A 22399-nucleotide genomic window follows, 5' to 3' on the forward strand; every position below is an offset into this window, starting at 1 on the left:
CCCACATTCCCATACTTTGGGAGCCATCTATAGGAAACTACTAATAATTACAACTCTTACTTCTCAGAGACCCAATCCATGGGGGAGACTGGTACCTCCCTTCATCTTCCCTTTTTCCTCTAGGCCAATGAAAACGGCATTTGGGAATTTTTAATATCCTTGGGATGTTCAAACCAGCATTCCTATTGCTGTGTCTTCTAAATGTGTTCAAGGTCTTGTTTAAGGATCAACATTTATTTCAGACTGCCATCCAGGGATCTGTCCTGAGGACAGTGGTAAATGGCAGGATGTGGGGGATGGTATGGGCAAGTGCCAAGGACAGTGGGCACCTCAAGTGATTTGGAACTTTAGCCCTGAACAAGTGCAAAGTCTGCAAAGACTAGTTAAATATTTGGAAGAACTATGCTGCTACCCTGGCAATTCCAGAAAGACAAAACCCATGGCAACATGCTGTGGCCTGGCCCAGGCCTACTGAGCCATGTGCAGTACTGTACAGTAACCGCGAGGGAAAAAAAATTCCTCTGGATCTGATGACAGTATGACGGGCACAGGGGCTACTCCAACCCCAGTGACAGGCACTGTGACTGAACTAAAGCACCAACTCGTGCCTGTATCAACCCCTGCTGTACATAAGGAGAGAGAGTTGCAGATGTGAGCTCATTTAGGGAGGCATGAAGCAGCAGGGATATCATGAGAAGAGGTGGAGGAAAAGGCATAAAAGATGTAGTTAACCATCTGATCCCCATCCTTGAGTGAGCTGTGACATATGCAAAAAGATTTCAGCCATGATCCAGACAAGAGCATCTTCTGGCTGCTCCAATGCTGGAATAACAGTATGAGAATACTTCCAGTATAATAACAGTAATAATAACAGTATGAGAATAATTCCAGTAACCTGGAATTAATTAGAGGGTGGAGAAGCCAAACAGCTGGTATCCCATTCTACAGAAGTGGGCATTAACAAAGCAACTGGAAAAGGGGCACAAGCCCTCAACCTCTGGAAGTGATTCCTGTCAGGTATGAAGGAAAGGTATTCCTTCAAGGAAGATGTTATGCCACCCAGGCAATGGGACCGTCATGGATAGAGGCATCCAGTATCTGAGGCAATTAGCCAAGCAGTTATCCAAACACCCAGATGAAGCCAAGTGTACATGACTCATGTGGTGGAAGTTTGCACGGGATGCACCATTGTCATACACCAACTCATTGGCAGTAATGACCTGGAAAGATGGAAAGGGACAAATGGTGGACAAATTGGCCAACTCCATTAATACAAACAAAATGCCTCTTCCTCGCTACAGGTCTGTATCTTGGCTGGGGACAAGGAATGCAGATGCATCCTATTCCCCACCTGTATGGACAAGTGTCCCAACTATCAGGAGTAAGCATAAACAGCACAGGCCGCTCCGTGTGACCACAGGGAGGACATGAGGAAGTGGGATGGAAAAATCCACCTTCACCTAGAGGCATGAGTAGGGAAATAGCAAGGAAAATCACAAGAGTTATTGCAGGACATTGCTACTCCAGTCTCTAGTGGGCAGTTCCCCAGATGGAGCAGAAGAGCTACTCTACTCTTGATCTTCAAGGGACTCTGACTTGCATTTACAAGAAGTGAATAAACAGTGAATACTACAACCAGGACAAGAGAGGCCCTGCCTCCAGCCAGGTGGAGGAAAGAAACAGCTGGGTTTAGCGGACTGTGTGAATTGGATGATCTTGCACAGCAGACCCACAGCAGGAGTTGAAGGCTCCAGCAAACACTGCTGCAGAGGGCAGACACCATCTGTGTTTCTGGAAGGGCAGGGCAATGCCAACAGCTTACTCTGTTGGAGGCCAAAGTGAGCCTGACTGGGAACAAGTCGCAAAAGCACTCCATTGTGACTGGCCCTGAGACCCCAGTGCATCCTTGGCCTGGATTGTCTCATGAGGGTGTACTTCAAGGGCTCAAAAAGGTAGTGCTGGGCTTTTGGTATAGCTGCCTTGGAGACAGTCAAAATTAAACAGTTGTCTACCTTGCCCCATCTCCTGGAGGATGCTTCTGGTGTGGGTCAAAGAACAACAGGTGGCATCACAACAGAGCACTGGCAGCAGTATCACACCAACCAAGACACCCTGACACTATCCATAAGTCGGTTTGTCATATGGAGAGCCAAGGAGCAATCAGCAGAACTCACTCACTCTCTAACCATCCCATATGGCCAGCGCAGACTAACAGTACGCTGTCATGGCCTGAATGAAGCCACACCAACCTCCAGAGTCCAGCTGTGCTGGACCTGCTGGAACTTCAATACAAACTAGAGTCAGAGGCAGGCAAGCAGTATGCCACAACTGACACTGCTACTGCAGTTTTCTCAAGCCATTGGCAATAGAGTGCAGGCCCATCCAGTACACCTGGAATCCATTATTCCAAGGGAGGAAACACAGACCTATTAGCCATGGACAGCTCTGAACAGTACTGAAACAAGGCAAAGCTCTAGAACACTTAATATACTGATGACAATATTGTGCGAAGTAATACAATAACAGAAGCTATTGAAAGACAGAAAAGTAGATCAAATCCTCCTGAAAACTGGTTTTGCCACAAAATAAAGTACAAGGACCTGAACAGGAGATCCAGCAATCACCCACAGGATTGCATTTGCTCAAGGAGCTGGGTGCACTTGGTGGGCAATGCAGAAGGATGGGGAAGTCTGATGTGTACCTCAAGGGGATTTGAACTGTATTATGCTGTTTGCTATAAAATATTGTAGCTCACATTACTTCAATGGTTGTTAAATGCCATATCAAAGGTATTGTAATAGAATTACCCAGAATAATGAAGAACAGAATTTTGATGATAGAACCACACAAGCACAGCAGTGATGGAACTACCACTGGCTTCAGCATAAAACAATCCAACAGTACACACATTCTCACCTGCCCCGAAGGACTACCATGACAGATGAAGCCCAAAGTCATGGACTAAAACTCAAGAAACATTTTGAAGAGATGGCCCATATACTATGGAATGATTCTCTTGGTGTATATCAAAATACAGGAAAGGTGATAGTGATTACTTGGATGTATTGGAAAGTATGGGACCTGTTAGGATGCAAAGGGACATTAGAACGAAGGGTGGATATAGCCCTGCTTTCAGGTGGGATAGTGTTAATTAGTTTTCTTCCTCATAGCTGGTATAGAGTTGTGGTTTGGATACAGTATGAGATAAAGTTGATTGCAACAACTAAAAATATCACTGTGTTATGCAGTGTTTATATTATATAAGTGTTTATACTTGCTTCTCATATTCTGCCAAAGAAGAAGGCCGGAGTGGCACAAGTAGTTGGGAGGACACATGACAGCTGGCCCAAACTGGCCAGAGATACCCCAAAACATCATGCTCATTGTATAAACTGGGGAGAAAGCTGGCCAGGGGCTACTGCTCACAATGGTTGGCAAGCAGTAAGCAATTGCACTGTGGATCACTTGTTTTGCATATTTTAATTCTTTTCTTCCTTCTCTGTCCCATTAAAAAGCTTGTGTCTCAACCCATGAATTTTCTGATTTTTATGATTCTCTTTCCCATCCCACTGGGGAGGGAAGTGGTGGAGAGGGCAAGCAGCTGTGCAGTTGCTGGACAGGGTTAAACCATGACAGCAACCAACACATAATTAGATTATAAAGGTCTAAAAGCCATAATCAAAGTTTTTGTAGAGACTATAAAATAATTTTCACATCACATGACAGTTTCATAAAAAACATCAGAACTAAACTAATACCACCTTGATGGCCAACAGTCCCAAATGCGATAATGTATCTTTTCATAATATGAGACTGGTCCAACATAAATCTTTTGAGCTTAGGTCATAAAAGTGTACTGTAAAATGTCTCTTCTTCAGAAGGATTCACTCAACAGGATAATCATTTCTAATAAGTCAGTGCTGTGGAAAAGAAACAGTGCCAGAGTTTCCTGTTACAAAGCACATGTGCTCCAGCTATAAAAAAAGAATGACATTTCAGAAGAAAAAATGCTGCACTAGATATTAAAGATGTAAATGAGAAATAAATAATCAAAGTATCCATGACAAACAACTTCAAAACTTATGGAAAGTCCAGGTAGAAATAACTTCTCTGGTTTAAGAAAAAAAAAAAAATCAGAGTTTAGGCCTGGTAGAAAGCTCCTCTGTCTCCATCTTGCAGTCTCTCTCCAGTGTGTGCTATGTGCACATACAGACTTCATGCAGCACATCTGTCTACACACACCACAGATAGTTTTGATTTTTGATCCCAGGAAACTTGGCCTTGCTTCAAACTTACTGACCTCAAAAATACTGGCACTACATGAATTTACATTTAGGCCAATAGTTATTAGAGCTTGGCTGTAACAGCTACTCTAACTATATATCCACAAATACTGGCAGAGTCAAACAAATAATTGCAACCTAAGAAAAAAACCTGAGTATTTTATTTTCACTTAAAAATGAACTACATAGAAGAAGAGTTATTACTATTACTGGGTTTTATTTGGAGGATTTGAGTTTGAATCTGTGGCCATGGGTATTGGCTTTAGGAAGGATTTAGCTGACCAAAGATCCTGACAGAAAGAAATTAAGTATCAACATAAAATGTCAATATAGAGCCTCCTACCAAAAACTCTTCCTGCTAGGATGTTGTGAAAGAAGCTAGAGGCTTCTAAATCAGGAATAAAAAAATTTTTTGCAAGTCATCCCTATTACCAAGTAGCATCCATGCCTAGGAGCTACAGCTGTAATTTTTAAATTAATTTCAGCACCTCTATTGTTACAACAGTTGGGGAAAAAACCCAGTAACAAAGATTAAAAAAACACAACTTTCCCCCACCACATTCCTTTTAAACCAGCAAGCTACAAAGGAGATGAAGATTTCAGAACAAACTTCAGCTATTTCAAACTGGTCTGGAGGTACAAAACAATCACAGGCGTAATTCAATGCTGTAGATTCACATCTATTTTCAATGTCAGTAGCACTACCTGAAAACATTAACACTTCTGCTCTGCCTCAGCCACTCACCACTACATTGCGCCAGCAATTTCTTTTCTTTCAGAACTGCTGGCTGAGATGTTTTTGTCCTTACTCTTTGAACTGTTTCACTGAAGAAGTGCAAAGTTAGCTTTAGTATTTTGAAACTTTGTGACTTTGACTGCAGTGGGTTTGGACGCCAGCAGCTTAGACAGCAGATCCAAGGGGGCTGTAACCTTCTACAGAAAAGACAGAGACATAGAAAGGAGCAGCAGGAGCAAGGTTAAAGGCTATAACCTTTCTAGCTACGTTGTTAATGCAAGAAAAAACATGCTTGTGGTCCTTTCAGAGATTAAGTTTATAGTCTGCTTTCTTGCACTTCACTAAAATATGGATAATGCTACTTAACTACAGATTTTCCAGCTCAGCTTATGTGGCAACCATCTGTCTTCCCATGGACAAATGGCATACTTTATGCTGAGGCTTCTTATTTTTCTGGAATGCAGCTCAATAGGTATAAAGTTAGAGATCATACCACAGATATTCAAGATGAACTTCACAAGAACCTTGACAGTGGACTCTGAATCCAGTTTTCTAGTTACTGCACTTAGTACAAGGTCATCAGCACCCAGGTTAATGTATTTTTTAGTCACCGAACCTTTATCATGCAGCTTCCTTATTCAAGTTGCAGAAGTCAATTTCACACAGCCCTGTGGCCAAATGAGAACTTAAAAAAAACATGCAGTGCTTTTCTTAGTTACACAGAATTCTGCGTTTTCCAATGTGACTTCTGATTATCAGCAGCCCTTAGCTCAGACTAGCACCACTACTAGGGATTCAACTGAAGAAGTATGCAGTGTCATTCTCAGCAAGAGACTACTCTTGTCAATGTCTTAATGTCACTTAACCTAAGCTTTCAGCTAACATATTCGGCTTTTTTTTTTTACCAAGACTTCCTCCAAACACTACAAAGACTGGGAAATTCAATCCCAGTTTGCTACCTGCCAACAGTTTATCTGAGTTACAGAGTAACTATACAAAAAGTAATACATAACAAAGGCAAATACCCAGGTCGGTTCACCAAATACAAGAAGACTGGGCCCAGACAGTGCAAAGCCAACTACTGCTGCCAGCACCAGCCCAGGAATAGGATGGAAGCTCACGTCTTTAGAAGTAAAGATAGCTCAGCCAAAGCCGGCATTCATGTGCTTGTATCATTTTCTTGGAATAGAAATTTGGTGCAGTGGCACTTTAGTGAAATAGGGCTACCTGGTTAATTCAGATACTACCTGCCCAGGCTTATTATCCTTGAAATCACATTTTGTCCTTGACTCAAACCCTGCAACTCAGTGTGGCTTTATTATAACACGTGGAAGTCTGCACTGTACTGCTGCCTATCCCTACTGACCATACAATGATAAGAGTTCTATCCTATGATACTTGCTGAAATTCCTTGTCTGGATCTGCTCATATTTCCTGTAGCCAATAAGTAAGTCCTCACTTCTTTACTGGGCTGTTCAAAACAGATGCACAAGTTGCACCTGGATACTACAAAGCATTAACGTAGCATAAAAGTGATCCTTCAGCAGTTCTTCAGAACTGCTCTTTTGGTTCTCTAAATTCAATGAAAGACCAAGTATTTTGAGTAAAATTCAGTTTGCTCCTTTTCAATCATCAATCTAACAAAGAGCAGCCAAGTTTTTACTACAGAAACAGCATCTCAGATTTTGAAGAAAAAGAACCAGAATTTATCCACTACACTACTGGAATTAAAACTGAAGAATTTTACTCATTAGCATGACACATTACATCACTGGGAGTGAGTTCTCCCTTGCTCTAAATTTAGGCATTTAAGAAAACTTTATTTACCTTTTGCAAAGTCTGTTCACAAAAAGCTTCAGACACACTTTTGTGAGAATAGGGCAGCAATGAATCACCTATTCATACCATCTGTGAATTATTCCTAAACAGGTCTGAAAAACCAGAATAAGTGTTCTGCAGCAGGTCTACAAAACCACAGTAAATCAATACACCTTTATTTACATAATTGAGGGGTGGTTTCTTGATTCACACAATCTGAGGAAGCCAGACACAAGGGTTGGGCTGGATGAGTGCTAAAGATCCACTCAAATTAAGTGTGACTTGCACAGTATAAGAAAGGTTGTGCCTTTTTTCAACATCTTACATCACTGCAAAATAAGTACAAACATTCAATCAACACAACAATAACAAAAGAACTTCAAAACAAACCACATTTGAACCCTTCTTTCTTTGTAGCAGCAGAAAAATCACCACTGCCTCCTTGGCACAAACCTGTCACTGATTTACAACCTATGAATTACTGAACTTCAGATTAAGACAGATGGGACTGCCCCAGACCAACAGCCCAAACTCCTGCCTGCCACTGCTGAAAAGGGGTAAGCAACTCTTCCTGTCAAAGACACCAAAATGTGAAATCAAAACTGAAAAACCTTCAGTTGATTATAATTCTGAAGAGAGACACATGCAATAAACCCACTTCAAAAACAGTCTTCAAAACACATAGTCTCAGTTTAAAAACAGAACTAAACCTTTTAAAAACATACAACCCAAAATATGCAATCTCTATGACAGGTATTTGTGGTGATACGGGATTTTTTCCATTACTATGGTCTTACAGCATTGCATTTATCCTTTTTTTTTTTTTGAAAAGGATTCAACGAACATTGACTCTCAGTTCCCTATACATGAGTTCAGAAGAAGGTGACAGAGTGTGACAAGAGTTCTCTATCATCATCAGATAAAGTTAATGACAGAAAACCAGCAGCCAAAACATTTTCACTGACCTGGAAAAAGACATCAACCTTTACCCTTGAAAAGGTGATTCAAAAGTTGAAGCTACAGGGACTCGTGTAAGGGAAATTTAGAGATTTAGAGATTAAAACAGATAATTTAAATAGCACTGCTGCTGTTAGTGCATTTACAGAAATACAGATTTCATAGGAAAAAAAGGCACAAGCAGACAGTAAACTGATCTCAACACACAGTGGGCAAAACACTTCATGACTTTTACTGACACTGCACAGTCCTCAGTGCGAGAACACAACTTCTCCAAAATCTCCAAAACCCAGCAGACATTTTAGGTGGTGAAAAATTGCATTTCCCTGTCCCCCATTTATTAACAGTGCTTTGTACTGTAACAGAAAGAAGCTATACATGAAATTATATTTCCTCCCTATTAAAAAATAACAGTAAGCAAAATTCAAATACATTTAAAGAAGAAAAAACATCATTTTACCCAATCTGTTCAGAAATTTCCATGAAATCCATGCTCAATTGCAAATTAAAAACACAGTCAAAGTAAAAGGAAATGCATAATCCCATACATTTCCAAGTGGCAGAATTCGTTCTTACCTGTAATTTTAACCTTGTCAAGGTTCTAGTTCAGTGCTGAAAGAATTAGTTTACATTCCTGCTGCCAAGAAGCATGTAACAGAATGACTTGCAAAACCTTGAGATAACACTACAGGACACAACATCTGCTTTATTTTGGTATTTCCTAGAAAGAAACAAAGGAAGCAGTTAGCTACTCCAGATGGTGTACAACAGATTTGTACATTAATTTTTTCATGAATACAACTTTTTCCTAAATAGAAGCGTTTGAACTAAAGCTGTGCCCGGATGTGCAAAGACCTTTCAGTAAACTCTCTAAACACCGTATTCAAGATTTATGCCAACAAAGAATCACATTAATATTTTTCTCTATTTCCCTCACCAACACTGACAAGCACTTAAAAAGTCAGTCTATTACCTGCCATTCAAGTCCCTAAATTCAGTAACAGAAGGAATAGCTTTTGCATGACAGAGTACACTCCTTGAGTGTTTGACAAGACTTAAACCCACCCTGTGCAGCATGTGTAATTTGTGAGCTCTTTATTCTGCTTCCTTAGATGTAAAAATGCACGAGAGTTTAAAACAAAAGCAGTAAGTTTCAACTGCAAAAGTATTTCAGATCCTCTGAAATGGGAATCATTTCTTTAAAAATAACTTCCATAAAACTTATCAGAAATTCACCTTAAAATGAAGTGAATAACCAACAATTCAGATATTTGGATCAACAACAGTATCTACCCACTGTTTTGAACAGGACGCAAACATCCAAAATTCTTCATGGATCAGGGACTACGTATTTAACCTTATAAACCACTGCATCTTACAGAAGTTGTCATAAGAATACACTGGTAGAAGGAACTACACCATAGGAAAAATTCTGGATAACAGCCAGCTTTGTCTGGGACAGGAGGGAAACAGAAGTTTTCTTGTGACAGTGAAGATCAGAAACTGTTAACAGCACTCTGGACGAGCTGAGTGATAAAGGAGACCTAGTGCAGACCTTGACTTTAGGCCCACTGATGGAAGAATGGAGCTACAACATTTCATTATAACTTCCCTCTTCCAAACACTCAATAGTGCTTCTCAACTACTAAAACGCACAAAACTGCTCAAAAGGACTATTTGACCACCTTTTGAAGAATTGCAAGAGTTCAGTAAGTTCTGTGCCCGTAGCTCTACACAGCTGCAAGCCCCGTGTTTTCCCCAATCTTATCTCCTCTTATGGACCACAATAGGACGGATTGTTCAAGGAACCAAACTAATCCAGAAAATGTCAATTATTTCCTGTCACTTGAGGTCTCCAAACCAGCTTAGGAAATGCCAGATCAGACAAGTGCCAATGACAGAAATGCAGAACCAGGAGCTGCTGCCAGTTCATATTCGTTGCAAGTATTCTGTAACTACACCTTAAGCAGCATCCAATAAATCATTAATGAACTCTGAAAAAGTATCCTAAATCATTGTATTGAACAAGGCTAAAGCCCTCCCCAAAAGGTAAAAAAGCTTCAGTAAAAAAGTTGCTTCCACATCCCTGAAGGAACTTCAGGGAGCAAAATGAAACAGCGGTGCAAATTTACAAAGTTGAGAACAGCTCTTGCTAAACACACCGGGTTTTCACAAAATAGAGGGCCAGGACACAGCTCTGTCCCTCACCTTCAGAACACCCCCCAGGCAGGAGGGTTACAAGGTGCTTGCACTACAAAGTGCCCAGGAGCCTCCATGGCCAGTGGCCTTTAAAAGTGGCAAACTCACAAAAGCAGCCCTGGAAGATGAGCACTGTGCTTTCCAGAACCAAGAGCCTTGAGCCCTCCCAGATTCTACTCTACACAGGATTCCAGAGCATTCCTTAGACCAGGATGACTTTCAGCCAGAAGGTTGCTTACAGTAGGCCAGATGCAAATATTGGTATTCTGGGCTAAGAGTGTTTTACCTCAGAATATGAACACACTTATAGAAATGCTATATACACTATCTCACTTCTCAGAAGTGAGGAATACAGTACCAAAACACAAAAACACTTTAGGATATACTCTCCACCACTGAATATGGCACAACGAAGGGACATTATTTCTTAATCTGCACAGTAGTGACTCTTACCTCTCCAAATAAGCTGCATGGTTTGTTTCCTATGAAAAGACATTTAGATTCATGATACAGCTTTGGGATAATAACAAACCATTATATCCAGCTCCTAACAATATGAGTGCTAAAAACACTCACAACTCACAAATGTTAATGTCTTGTCTAGATTGCTCATCATAAATTACATCACAAGAATAAAGCTGAATGCTTCCTATTAAAGGCTTAACAAAATTATAAAATGGATTAAGCATTTTACTTGGGCTACTTACGTCTTTGTACTATGTAAATGTGCAATATTTTAGTAGGACTAAGTTAGTTCAGTAAAGTTTTTTGCTACTAAGACACCAGCACCCCACAGTAGCATAGTTTTTAATTGAGAAAAACTTAAATATTCCTGGGCTAATAAGTATTTGAATTTGACCATGTATACAGTAAAGTAAGACCAAACAGACAAAACCATCCTAAGTAATTAACCGCTAAAGAACTAAACTCAATATTCCAAAATAAGCACATTAAGAAAAAAACTACACAGTCCAAAGAAATTTGAAGAACCCTATCATATTATTTTGCAGAGTGTAGGCATCAAATGCTGTTTTTCCTGATGATTAAACACACATTTAATAATGCTGGTAACAAAGCACTAATGGTCCTCAAGCTGAATCCTAATGTTCAAAACAAACAAAACCACTACAACATCCAGTCCTTTTCCAGTTTCCAAACTCTGGCCAGAGAAGTACCAGATAAACACTGTTTATTCTGCCTCACAACCAGCTAGACCTGGACTCTGACCTTTCATGGATAACCAAATCAGAGCTGCTTTAAAACAAGCAAACAAACAAACCAACTAATTGATTGAACATCAACAGAAAGAGCTATAATCCGATGTGCCCTTATCCACCTATGACAGCACACAGCCCCCACTGTCAATGCTGTCCCCCAGAACTGCAAGCTGGGTCACACAGACTCAAGGATTTTAAAGAAGTAAAAGAGAGAAGGGAGAAAGAAAAGAGCAGCAGTGTATGCCACAGGTCAGCTAGTAAACTGCAACCTACCAAGGGCATGTTTCAATATACAATAAACCTAAGGTAACAACCCTTTCTTGAAAGAGGCATTCACTGGGCTACCTGACTGCCTGGGGAATGTGGGAGCACAGGGGAATGCACTAGTGCTGCTAATTCATGCAGCAGTCCTTCCTTAGTGCACCTATGACAAAGCCAAAACTAAACCAGGAGTTATTTTCTGCTTGCTTACTTGATACAATGCACAGCTTCCACCCTAAAGAGACAGTTGTTCACCCATTGTAATAAAAGATAATGAATTCCCCCTGCATTTCCTAAGTGGATCTTCATTTTATACAAGCAGTTTAGGTGCTTTATTCTTTTTGAAGCACTTAATATAATATTACAGTTTTGAAAAATCTGCAAATTTTATCCTTTAGAAGCAAAACCCAGAACCTCCTGAAAAGCTAAATGCCTTGAAACAAGTTTGCTTGGGGTTCCAGTAAAAGTTGAGTTCAGCAAGTTGAAGTATGCAATTAAAAGTTCTATAGCCAGTTAGTAATTTAAACTATGAAATGATGCATTTTCAGCAGGAGTACACTGTTAAACCAGTATTTCCTACTCACCTAAAAGCTTGGTAATACCATGGGCTTACCATTCTAATCAGGTCCATACTTTCAAACATCATCTCACAAATGATGGACATAAGTTACAGCATCAGAAAGCTGCTTTTTGATGCGTCTTACAAAAGATATTCCACGCTTTCTTCCCGCAGACCTGTCTCTAATACACATTTGCACTTTTGTAATTTCTAAATTCTGTGACTCACTTTCAGGGAAGCTTTAGATCAGTAAATTCACATTGTGGCTGTGTGGATATCTTGGCAGCAATGGTAGCTTAAGTGGTATTTGCCCTCAGCAGCCCATTCCTGTTCCATGCTCTGGCTGAGCAGACATACAGACAGCTACGCTGCTATAAGTGAATGCCTGAAGCAGAAACTGCTCACCTGGCTGATGAGGAAATCAAACTTTGTTGAATTATACAAGCAGATGATGAAGGAAGACTAAGAGCCAGCCTTACTGGAATTCTGAATGCACGTACGCAATCTGCATTTGCCTACTGGGAGATGACTGGCAAGCACTCACTCCTCTGTTCTTCTGTAACAGATCAGTTATGTTCAGTGCAAGTCAAGCAGAGAAATGTGGAATCATGTCTCCATCAGTTATGTTATGCTGGGCAGCTTTGCAAACAGCCAGCTTTAGGAAGAGAGGAGGCTGAAGAGCGCAGCCATCTTACACATTTCAGTAAAAACACCCAAGTACAAAACTCTTTCATTTTCAGTTATTTGATCTTTAGCTGAGCTAAGGAGAAGGAAGTACCTTCAAGAGTTAAAATGTATTCCATGTATATGTTAGTTTTCTTCAAAAAAAACCCAACCTCAACTGAAACAACAAAGCATTGCAAACAGAGGACTTTGAACAAACGTTTTATTGGGACTGCTGAGACTTTCTAGAGAAATGCTTGCAAAAGTTTCTAACTAGCTTTTAGTTAGAACTTCATAAATTGAGAAAGATGTGTTTGTATTGTGTATGGGTTTGTGTTTTTCCTTGATGCAGAGTCTACAGTCATTTATCTCCCTGATGAGGGCTCAATCCCAGCTCAGACACACTGAATTGATATGCATAGGCAACCTAAGATCATATTTACTATTACTGCAGTGCCTATCATTTGAGCACATTCTTACAGTTTCCCCATGAGGCAAATTTACTATTACATAACTAGCTAGAATACTTGGGTAGCAATACCTAATGTGTCAGTTTGAAAATATCAGTCCATTTGTTGTCTTTGTTAATATCTGGCATTCAAACTTACGCTTTAAAAAAACGTAACCACTACTGGTAGACTACTTAAATTTTGTCAATGTCCCTAAAACCAGCCTGAGCACCAGTCAGATGTTCTGAGAAAGAATCCACCACACCTGACATCCAATAATACTACAAGGCACATCTTTCCTGAAGTCCTCTGGGACAAAACAGTAAGTCCCTAAACCACACCTCACCTGGCAGTCTCATCCACTCTACCTACTATAGCACTATTAATGAGCATCCAAAGTCTGTCACTCCTTTGCCCAGAAGATAAAGTTATTAGTAAACTATAGTATTATTCAAGTTCAGAAGAAATCTTGAAAACAAAACCCCTCTGTTGATTATGCAATAGAAAAGGCTTAGCCCTTTCTAGTTAAGCCGTTCAAAGAAGGCACCTTAAGCACAAAACCTTAAACTCCTACAGAATCATTTGTCAGCAAAATCAGAGAAAGCAACACAGTTCAGATCAGTTAATTCAGCAGCAAGTACATGCTTTTGTATAATAAACTCCATTGTTACAAACCTCACTGCCTTGTAGGATAAAGAGTTAAGAAAACTGACATAATTGTATAATTTCATTACTAAAACAGCAAAGGTGACTGAGCTACAAAATTTTAAGATGCTTTAGCTGTAGGTTACAGTCAAAGACTGATCATTTTCAAGAGATTAATATCCTTTTGAGTGCCTAATATGAAATGGTCAGAAGAGGAAAGAATAGATTATCTGCAGATGGCTACCTTGACTAATTCCTCTGTGAAAAGTATTCAGTGATTTTTAAGCCAGAGTCCTCAAAAATTAATATTTATCTGAGTAGAGAACTCCACCCTCGCTCCTACTAGATACCAATGCATTTAGAACAGATCAGCTTTTGAATCAAGTCTTGCTACTATTATTGAAGCCAATAAGGAGTTTTTTATCCTCAATACCGTATCTCAAATTTCTGCTGCTCCGGACACCAACAATAACAACAAAAAAAACCTTAAACCTGGTTTATACATGTCTTTCTGCACAGATCCTGTATTTGGAACAAATATCTTACAAAGGATTCTCAAAGGCATCACAACAGCATCACATTTTGTCATTAGGGGAATAAAGCCATTGCAATACATGCATGCCAACAATTCCCATTTTTTGCCACCTTACAAATATAACACAACCCCAAGTGTGACCAGGAGTATATCCAAACTTCAGAAGGAATTTAAACTCCACAAAGTGGGACGAAAAACAAAATGTGTCAAAATAACAGTACTTCAGTTAGGACCAGGTACAAAATATACAGCAAGTATTCACTAATGCTGGTATGTTTGACAATGACAGAAATCAAGGTGTATCAAATTTTAAAAGGGATAATAAGAATGGGGTTTTACGTCTTTATATATAATAGCAATGATCAGAGGAAGGACATCCCTTCTCTTGAATAAGGTTCCTCTTCAACTTCTAATGCTAAGTCTTCGAGTATAAATGCACTAAAACTGAGCCATCACAGCAGATTTAAAAAAAAAAAAAAACCCAAACAAACAACTTGGCCACTGCTGATGTGCAGACAGTTACAGAAGGCATAAATTCTCTGCCACACTGCTTAGACACTTGGATCTATTTGTGGCTTTTTTTAGCCATGTTACCACTTGCTAAATTTAAATTTATAGACATCAGGAGTTAAATTAAATGCAAAAAAGGTCATTCGACACCACAATAAAATCACCCGCACATTTAAATTGGTAACATAAGAAAAAACCAGTACTACGAGCTGCCAAATATTAAGAGTTAGGATGCTATAGGCACTTTAATGTTTACTGCAAATCACACAGCTTGGAAAGAGAGAATTCAGGCATCTGTTATGTCACCTCACTGCCTACACACACAATCTTTCAAAAGAAGTCATTTAAGTAGTACAGGAACTGAAGCCTCCAAATTAGAATTGTTAAAACACATAGTTCTTATTATATCTCAATTACAGTTTTAGAACATTTTTCCCTTTGTCCTTCCAGGTTAAGATGCTTCTTCTAATTACTATCAAAGTTACTTCAGTAAGAGCACTGTATTACTATTAACAGAATCAGCACATAGAAATGTAAAGGCAATTAAAGAATTTTAAGAGGGTCCATTTGTTTAGAAAGCCATTTCTTTATTGCTAACACAGGCATATCACCTTCCTAAATCAGGAAGCCTGATTTGATTCATTTCAGGGAAGGCATAGCCCAAAGCACTTTTAAGGCAGTTATAAGCAATGCTGAAGAGAAGCAGCTGATCCTACATGATACAGAATTATGTACTCCCATACTCTAACAGAGTCCATATACCTGCAGTCATACAATATTCAATCCACAGTATGGCATGGAAAGCCATGTTTCAGATCACAGATGATCTGTCCAGACTATTTCAGAAAACACACTACTCTCCCCACTGCTCTTTTACAGGATGCTCTACTTCTCCATCAGGCTAGAGAAACTAGTTTTAAAAATTACTATCTCTAGGAATTGCAGAGTGAATCAGACTTCCATTACCTTTTTTTCTGGCAGCAGGCTCCAGTATCCTTGTCTGGACACATGGAACCTTTCTCAGCTGTCTGCATTGAGGCTTTCTGAACTGTTTCACTTCTCATCTACACAAGAGTACTTGGCACAAAGCAGTCACTTAGCAACTTGTAAGCTTAAAAACTCCAAGTTTTGTCCAATTCATACTGCAACTTCAGTTCCACAATAAGTCACTCAGACTCACTTCTAAGCAATAGTTTAACTCTATTAAACTAATAGTAGATTCATTAACAGTAGAACTCTCAATTTGCAATATATATTTCAATGCTGAAGCTTCAGATATCTCTATTGAGTAAAAACTGTCTTAATTTTCCCACTATACCAGTATCACAATACATGTTGAACTATACCTGCAAAAACTGAAAGCATAATTCTGTCATTAGGAATGTTAAAACTAACATACAAGAAGATCATGCCAATTTTCAAGAAATCAACATCAGTGAAGGTGCATAAGGGCATGACAGGCAGACAATGACATAATGATAGACATGACAGCCAAAAGGATTCCAGGAAAGTTAGCATGTTAATAATTCAACATTTACTTTATGCTACTCGTCATTTCAGACATCAGCTGCAGGGAAATTTGGGTAACACAGATAAAGACACCATCTCCAGCTCCACCAAAGGTTACTACTGTTCCTGTACACTGCTGGCTGCAAGACACGCCCTTGCTGGACTGAACAGTGATGGAAACATCTTAGCACAAAGACACACTAAAAAACCACATTAATTGTACCAAGGGGGCAAACACCCTGTTCTGTGATCCCATTTATAAGACAACTTGCCAAGACATTTTAAAATTATTTCTACATTCCAAAGCTCACGTATCAGCACTACCAGTTTACTACCATAAACTTAACCTGCATGTATTCTATACAACATGTATATTCTATACATGTATTCCATATAATGTAACAAATTATCTGGATCAAACTAGGAATCCATAAAATAATCATGGCACACAGAGGAATACTCTTAAGTATTTCAGCACTTGCAGAATGACAACTGGAAGAATCAGATTAATTTGGCAGTTTAAAAGAAAAGCAGACTATTAGCTTGGGGATTACACAAATAATTCAGTAAAACCTACTACATAAAAAACAGACCCCCAGTCACAAAAAATCAGATATAGGTATGTGAATAGAAGACTGCTGATCTGAGCTTTCAAACAAATGCTGAACACAGCACAAACAGTGCCAATTTCAGTAGGTTTCCATGCCCCCAAAACTGAAGAGCTGACATTAGGCAACCAGCTGCCTATATTATACACATTAGTCCTCAAAACATCTCCCACATCCTTCTGAGTGTCTCCAACATCACTTCTATGACTGGAGACCATGGCCTTCTAGTCTCTCTTCTATGCAAATACCTCCTCTGTAAAGGGATAGCTATGTGCTTCTCCAGTCTTCAAAGAGTGGCTTGGGTTACAAATTACTTTAAAGATCACCTGGTTCCAACTCACCTGCCACAAGCAGGGACACCTCCTGCTGGGACCAGGTCACTTCAAAGCTCCATCCAACCTGGCCTTGGACACTGCAATGGACAGGACACGCACAATTTCTCTGGGCAACTGATTCCAGTGCCTCACTACCCTCACAGTAAGGATTTCTTCCTAATACTCAATCTAAACCCCCCTTGTTGCAGTTTAAAGCCATTATCCCTTGCCCCATTAAAGCACACCCTTGTCAAAAGTCCCACTTCAGTTTCTTCAACATTTACTTTATGCTATGTTTTGTAGGCAACCTTTAGGTACTGGAAGGCTGCTCTAAGGTCTTCCCAGAGCCTTCTCTTCCCCAGCCTGAACAACCTCAACTCCATCAGCTTTTCCACACAGGAGAGGTGCTCCAGCCCTCTAATCAGCTTCACAGCCTCACATGGAAACATATATATACACATATATATATAAGTTTATATATATATATATATTCCACTTTTCCCTGGGAGTGGTGTGGGAATGACACAACAAACATTAATAACATTTTGTTAAACTGTGCATGTAAGCTGAAGGCAATGGCATCACTGCTGAACAATGTTTATGGCTCCTACTACTTGATCGTGCTCAAACCCACAGAAAGGTGACAATTGTGCAATTGAAGCTATGGCTTTAATAAAAGAAATGCATCTATTATTTCCTCCAAAATGCAGTAAACCTGCCCTCTGAATCCCAATTATTTCCTGATATTTTGAAAGTGACCAAAATATTACTCAAAAGTGTGTTCACTCTCTGCAGAAAGAATTACAATAAGCTCAGAACAGGACCACAAAGTAAACAAAAAGGAGTTACTAAGACACTGCCAATTTATTAAGACATTCCACATAATGCAACTGAGTATATCACTTTTATAATTAGCAACACTGATACTACTCAAAAGACAACTCTGCAATAAACATTAGCTACAAGTAGCAACCTACTTGACTATTTCAGTCAAGTAACTTACTTTAGTTAAGGGACATAGCCACAGCTAGCTTATATACCTCTGATCATTAGTGCATTTCAACAGAAATATGCAGAAGTATTTGTTAGTAAAGAGGGATAATGTTCTGCAGGAATAGCATAAGAAACAGAACCATTTTGCCAAGTCTCAGTATTCACGCCCTGCATCATCTGATCATGGACAATTTTGAAAGTTTTACCCTAAATGCAGTACAAGAAAAAACTTCCTCCAGATCTTTGTCTTTTTGATTAAGATTTACTTTAGAGACTCTTCCTTGTATATTGGGGTGAATAAAGCAGAGGAGACAGAGAGTCTAAAAGTAGTAAGATAGAAGAGTTGACCAACTTCTGTCCTAGTTCAACACAATAGTCAATAAAATCTCTGACTCAAATGCTTAATAGTAACAGCTAAACTGAAACTAATAAACTCTGTGAACCACTGGAAGAGGCCAAGCCAGACAAGAAGCTCCTATTTGTCTGTGACAACACCACCAAACATCAAGTGACTGCTTTTCACTTGTTAAAGGTGAAAGTATGGAGTGATCTGAGGTACCGACCATTTGATGGCCACGATGTGCCAAGAAACACCCACTCTCAGTACGTACCACCTTTACAAGTGTCATGTAGGCAAATCCATTGCCAAACCAGGAATACACAAACCATATGACAGGGAGAACCTGCATACAATCGTGTGTGTACGTACATTTAAGTGTTTAAATGTTTATTCAATTAATGTACCTTGTTTATTCTAAGTCTACTCAATAGGCAGATTCTAAGTAACTCCTGCTTAATCCCAAAACCAGTCAACAAGAATAAGTGGTTATGTTAGAACTATTTTATTTAGTAGACAGTAGACCCTTGAGGAGCTCTAGTTGTAACTGCTGTCCAGAGTATGAACCATTGACCAGCCAACCTTTAAAATAACTCCTCAATCAGACTTCATTTGTCTAGTCATCCTCCCATTGAGACTGTAAATACGAGTATATTGAGGGGCACCAAAACACCTTGCTAAGGCCAAAATAAAAAGTAAATGATAAAATAATAATAATATTTAAAAATCACTGCTCTATCCTCAGCTGAAGACCAAGCCATTTGACAGAAGGCAGCCAAGTCAGTCAAGCACAACTGACCCCGGTAAAGCCAGGCACACTGAAAATACCTTTTTCAAAAAGGCTTTTCTACAGATTTATATTAACTATTATTGATAATGCTGTCCAAACAAAGCAGTATTTAACTTATTAGGTAACATGAAAAGCTTTCTTTATTATATAACATAGCAAGGATGCCTGAAACAGTGAACAGGAATCATCTCTATGCTTCAGCAATTTGCAGAATTCAAATGCTCTGAAGCCTAAATACAAGAATTCTGTGCATAAAAAAAAAAAAAAAAAAAGGCATTAAAAAAACCAGGTCTCGACCTGTGAAACACAGACATCAAACAAATCAGTTTCTGGCTAGTTTTCAAGGTATCTGGGTACAAGACAGTAAACAGCAGAGGTTATAAAAGGGAAAATTTGGTCTTTGTAACAGTATCTAAAATTTATTACAGAAACGGAGGGCTGAGAAAGAGAAGAGAAAGAAGTGTAAAAGAACAGCAAATGACCAAAAAACCTCAAACATGTTACATTATGAACATTGTAAAGAATTTCTAGAATTCAGATTGCTTCCATCTTTTCAGATAGCTTGAGTTTCTTCCCCAGCCTTACTGCAAGAGACCTCCAAAATGGAACGAATACGGGAACTCCTGGACACAGAATCAGCCAGTGCCTGACAAACAACTGCAAACTCTATTCTTTACTAGTGATGACATTACTCATGTTTCACCCAAAATAGTTCAGTCCCTCTGCAGTTCATCAAAACCTAGGCTTGAAACAGGCAGTGGGTAAGAGACTCTAACTGCACATTTAGTGGTGACAAACACCACAACAGATGAGCTGAGGCAGCCCTCCTACCCCTAAGGAAATCTGCAGATGTGACAGAAAAACACAGAAAAACAGCTTGACTTGCTCAGAAACTTTCTGACAGACTCCTTACCATGACCTTTGCTATGCAAAGTTTTGGTTTCTGTTGCATTCTCATGTACCTACAGATATTCTTGTCAGCAAATGCTGGTATTTAATTAAACCGGAATGACTACTATGAAGGGAGTCATATAAACATCTGTAGCAGGCTACGCATTTAGGGAAAGTCCAAAAGAGGGGATGGACCTTTTTAATTTAGTTATAATAAATGTTTTAATGTCAACACTTAATTCCACGCTCTTTTACTTTAGGACTGCAACGTGACTGGTGACACTGTTAACACTGCCACAGTTATGAGACTCCTCTTCCCAGATGCCGCTTTATCAGCAGCAACATCCCAAGTAAATACAGAACTTCCACTCACAAGAGAGGTCAACAGGTATCCAAACCACCAGTGTCAAGAACAAACATCAGTAACTACACAAGAACCCCATTTGAAACAGCTCAGTGTGCACTCTTACAGTAAGTGAGGCCAAGCTGAATTGATAACTGCTGTAAGCCCACCTCCTGTCAGGGGTAGTTTCTACCCCAGCTTTGGCATCAGTAGCTGCTCTCACATCCTCATGGAGAAAGCTGATTCAAGAAGCTAAACTAAAAGAAAATTAATCTCAGCAATATGTACCCAACATATGCACACGACCCAACCCTTACCACAAGACAAGACACAGCCAAGCATCAATATGAGAAGGAAGAGGATCCCACATTGCAGAAAACTGCAGAACTACAACAGCACTAAGGTACTTAGGTAACCATACAAGAACCTCTTCTTTAATCCAAGTCAGGATTATGAGTGGGCTACAAAAGCAAATGCCTGAGTGCGTGCAAAGGCCTAGCAAAAACTCTTTTCCGTACTGTATCAACACTGAAAAGTGGTGAAAAAACCAAACTATTCTAAGGACCTTTAAAGAGAGGAATACCAGATCCTCACCAACTGGGCAGCATGCAGCAAAGATCTGTTTGGGCAGAGGAACAAAGTCCCCATAAGGAGAGACAAATCCAAAGCTCCATTCTGTACAGTAAGTGACTCAGTAAGTACAGAAGCTAAACATAACAGCAGTGCCCGGCTGACAAAGGAGCTGATACATCCAGTGCCCAGCACTCTCACCAAGGTAGCTAAGATTTAATGACTAGAAACCAACACAGAAGCTAAGCTTCAACTGAATTATATGCTCACTACATGAACTCTCCTGTCTATAGAATTTTGAAGGCACTAACCACCCTTTGGCAGCTGGACCTAATAAGTTTTATTGCTTTTTTCCTTCTTAATGTAAAAATTAATCTGGGGTCACATCAGCTCACTCTTACTCTCCTTCTCCGAACAAAGCAGTTCAAACTAAATCTTTTCAGTCATCCAAAGACCTTAAAAGAATCTTTGTTTCTTCAGCAACAGCGATGCAAGTCTACCAATTCCTTGACACAAATCCATAAAGCACTAAGTTTTCTACTATCTGCAGGACTTTTTACACAATTCAGGGTGAAAAAACCCAACAGGTTTTCAGGAAAACAGTTTTTTTTTCAGGAAAAAGCACTATAGACTAAATCTTCTCTCATTCCTCTCAGTCCATCTCAAGAGTGGATTCAACAGGAGAAAATGAGCCTGAAGAAACCAAACATAAACAAAAATAAGGACAGAGAAAGAAGACTAATGGCAAGAAGCTCTTCCTCATCTCACCCATCTTACTGACCATGTCAGTGGTCAGTTTTTACTTATTGGGTTTTACTCAGACCAGTATCAAAACCAGTCAAGATACCCCTGAAAGGCAAGCAGAACTTGGTAATAAAACACAGAGCAGCATATGTGCTGATAAAAATCTTTAAAATTATGTACAGACAAACGAACAAAAAACAGATCCCCATGATGAGAGCAAGAAGGAATACTCCTCAATGAATGCTGAGCTCTGCCTACCCAAGTATTCTCTGGATTAGCTGAAGTGAGCAGTGAATTTATGCAATAAATTCTTCAGAAAGCACTGTATTAGTTTTCTTCTTTACTAAGGACACTACTTTTCATGTCCTCTCCTGACTTATTTCAGCATCAGACTTTGACTCAGGGAAAGGAGAGGATAAACACTGACTGGAAAAAAACTTCTGAAATTGGAACAAACTTAATTGTGCA

At 39.4% G+C, this 22399-nt stretch overlaps 1 protein-coding gene across 4 annotated transcripts in view; it reads right to left on the reverse strand.

The window, feature by feature from the left end:
- Positions 1-22399, reverse strand: part of PPM1B (protein phosphatase, Mg2+/Mn2+ dependent 1B) — a 60137-nt gene that overhangs the window by 27044 nt on the left and 10694 nt on the right. For all 4 annotated transcript variants that reach the window (XM_083856248.1, XM_083856245.1, XM_083856247.1 and 1 more), the window contains exon 2: positions 8371-8515. The gene's annotated coding sequence lies outside the window, so the exon portion shown is untranslated. The remainder of the gene's footprint in view (positions 1-8370; positions 8516-22399) is intronic.

Source organism: Zosterops lateralis, assembly GCF_965231275.1.
Source record: "Zosterops lateralis genome assembly, chromosome: 3".
Lineage (NCBI taxonomy): Eukaryota > Metazoa > Chordata > Aves > Passeriformes > Zosteropidae > Zosterops > Zosterops lateralis.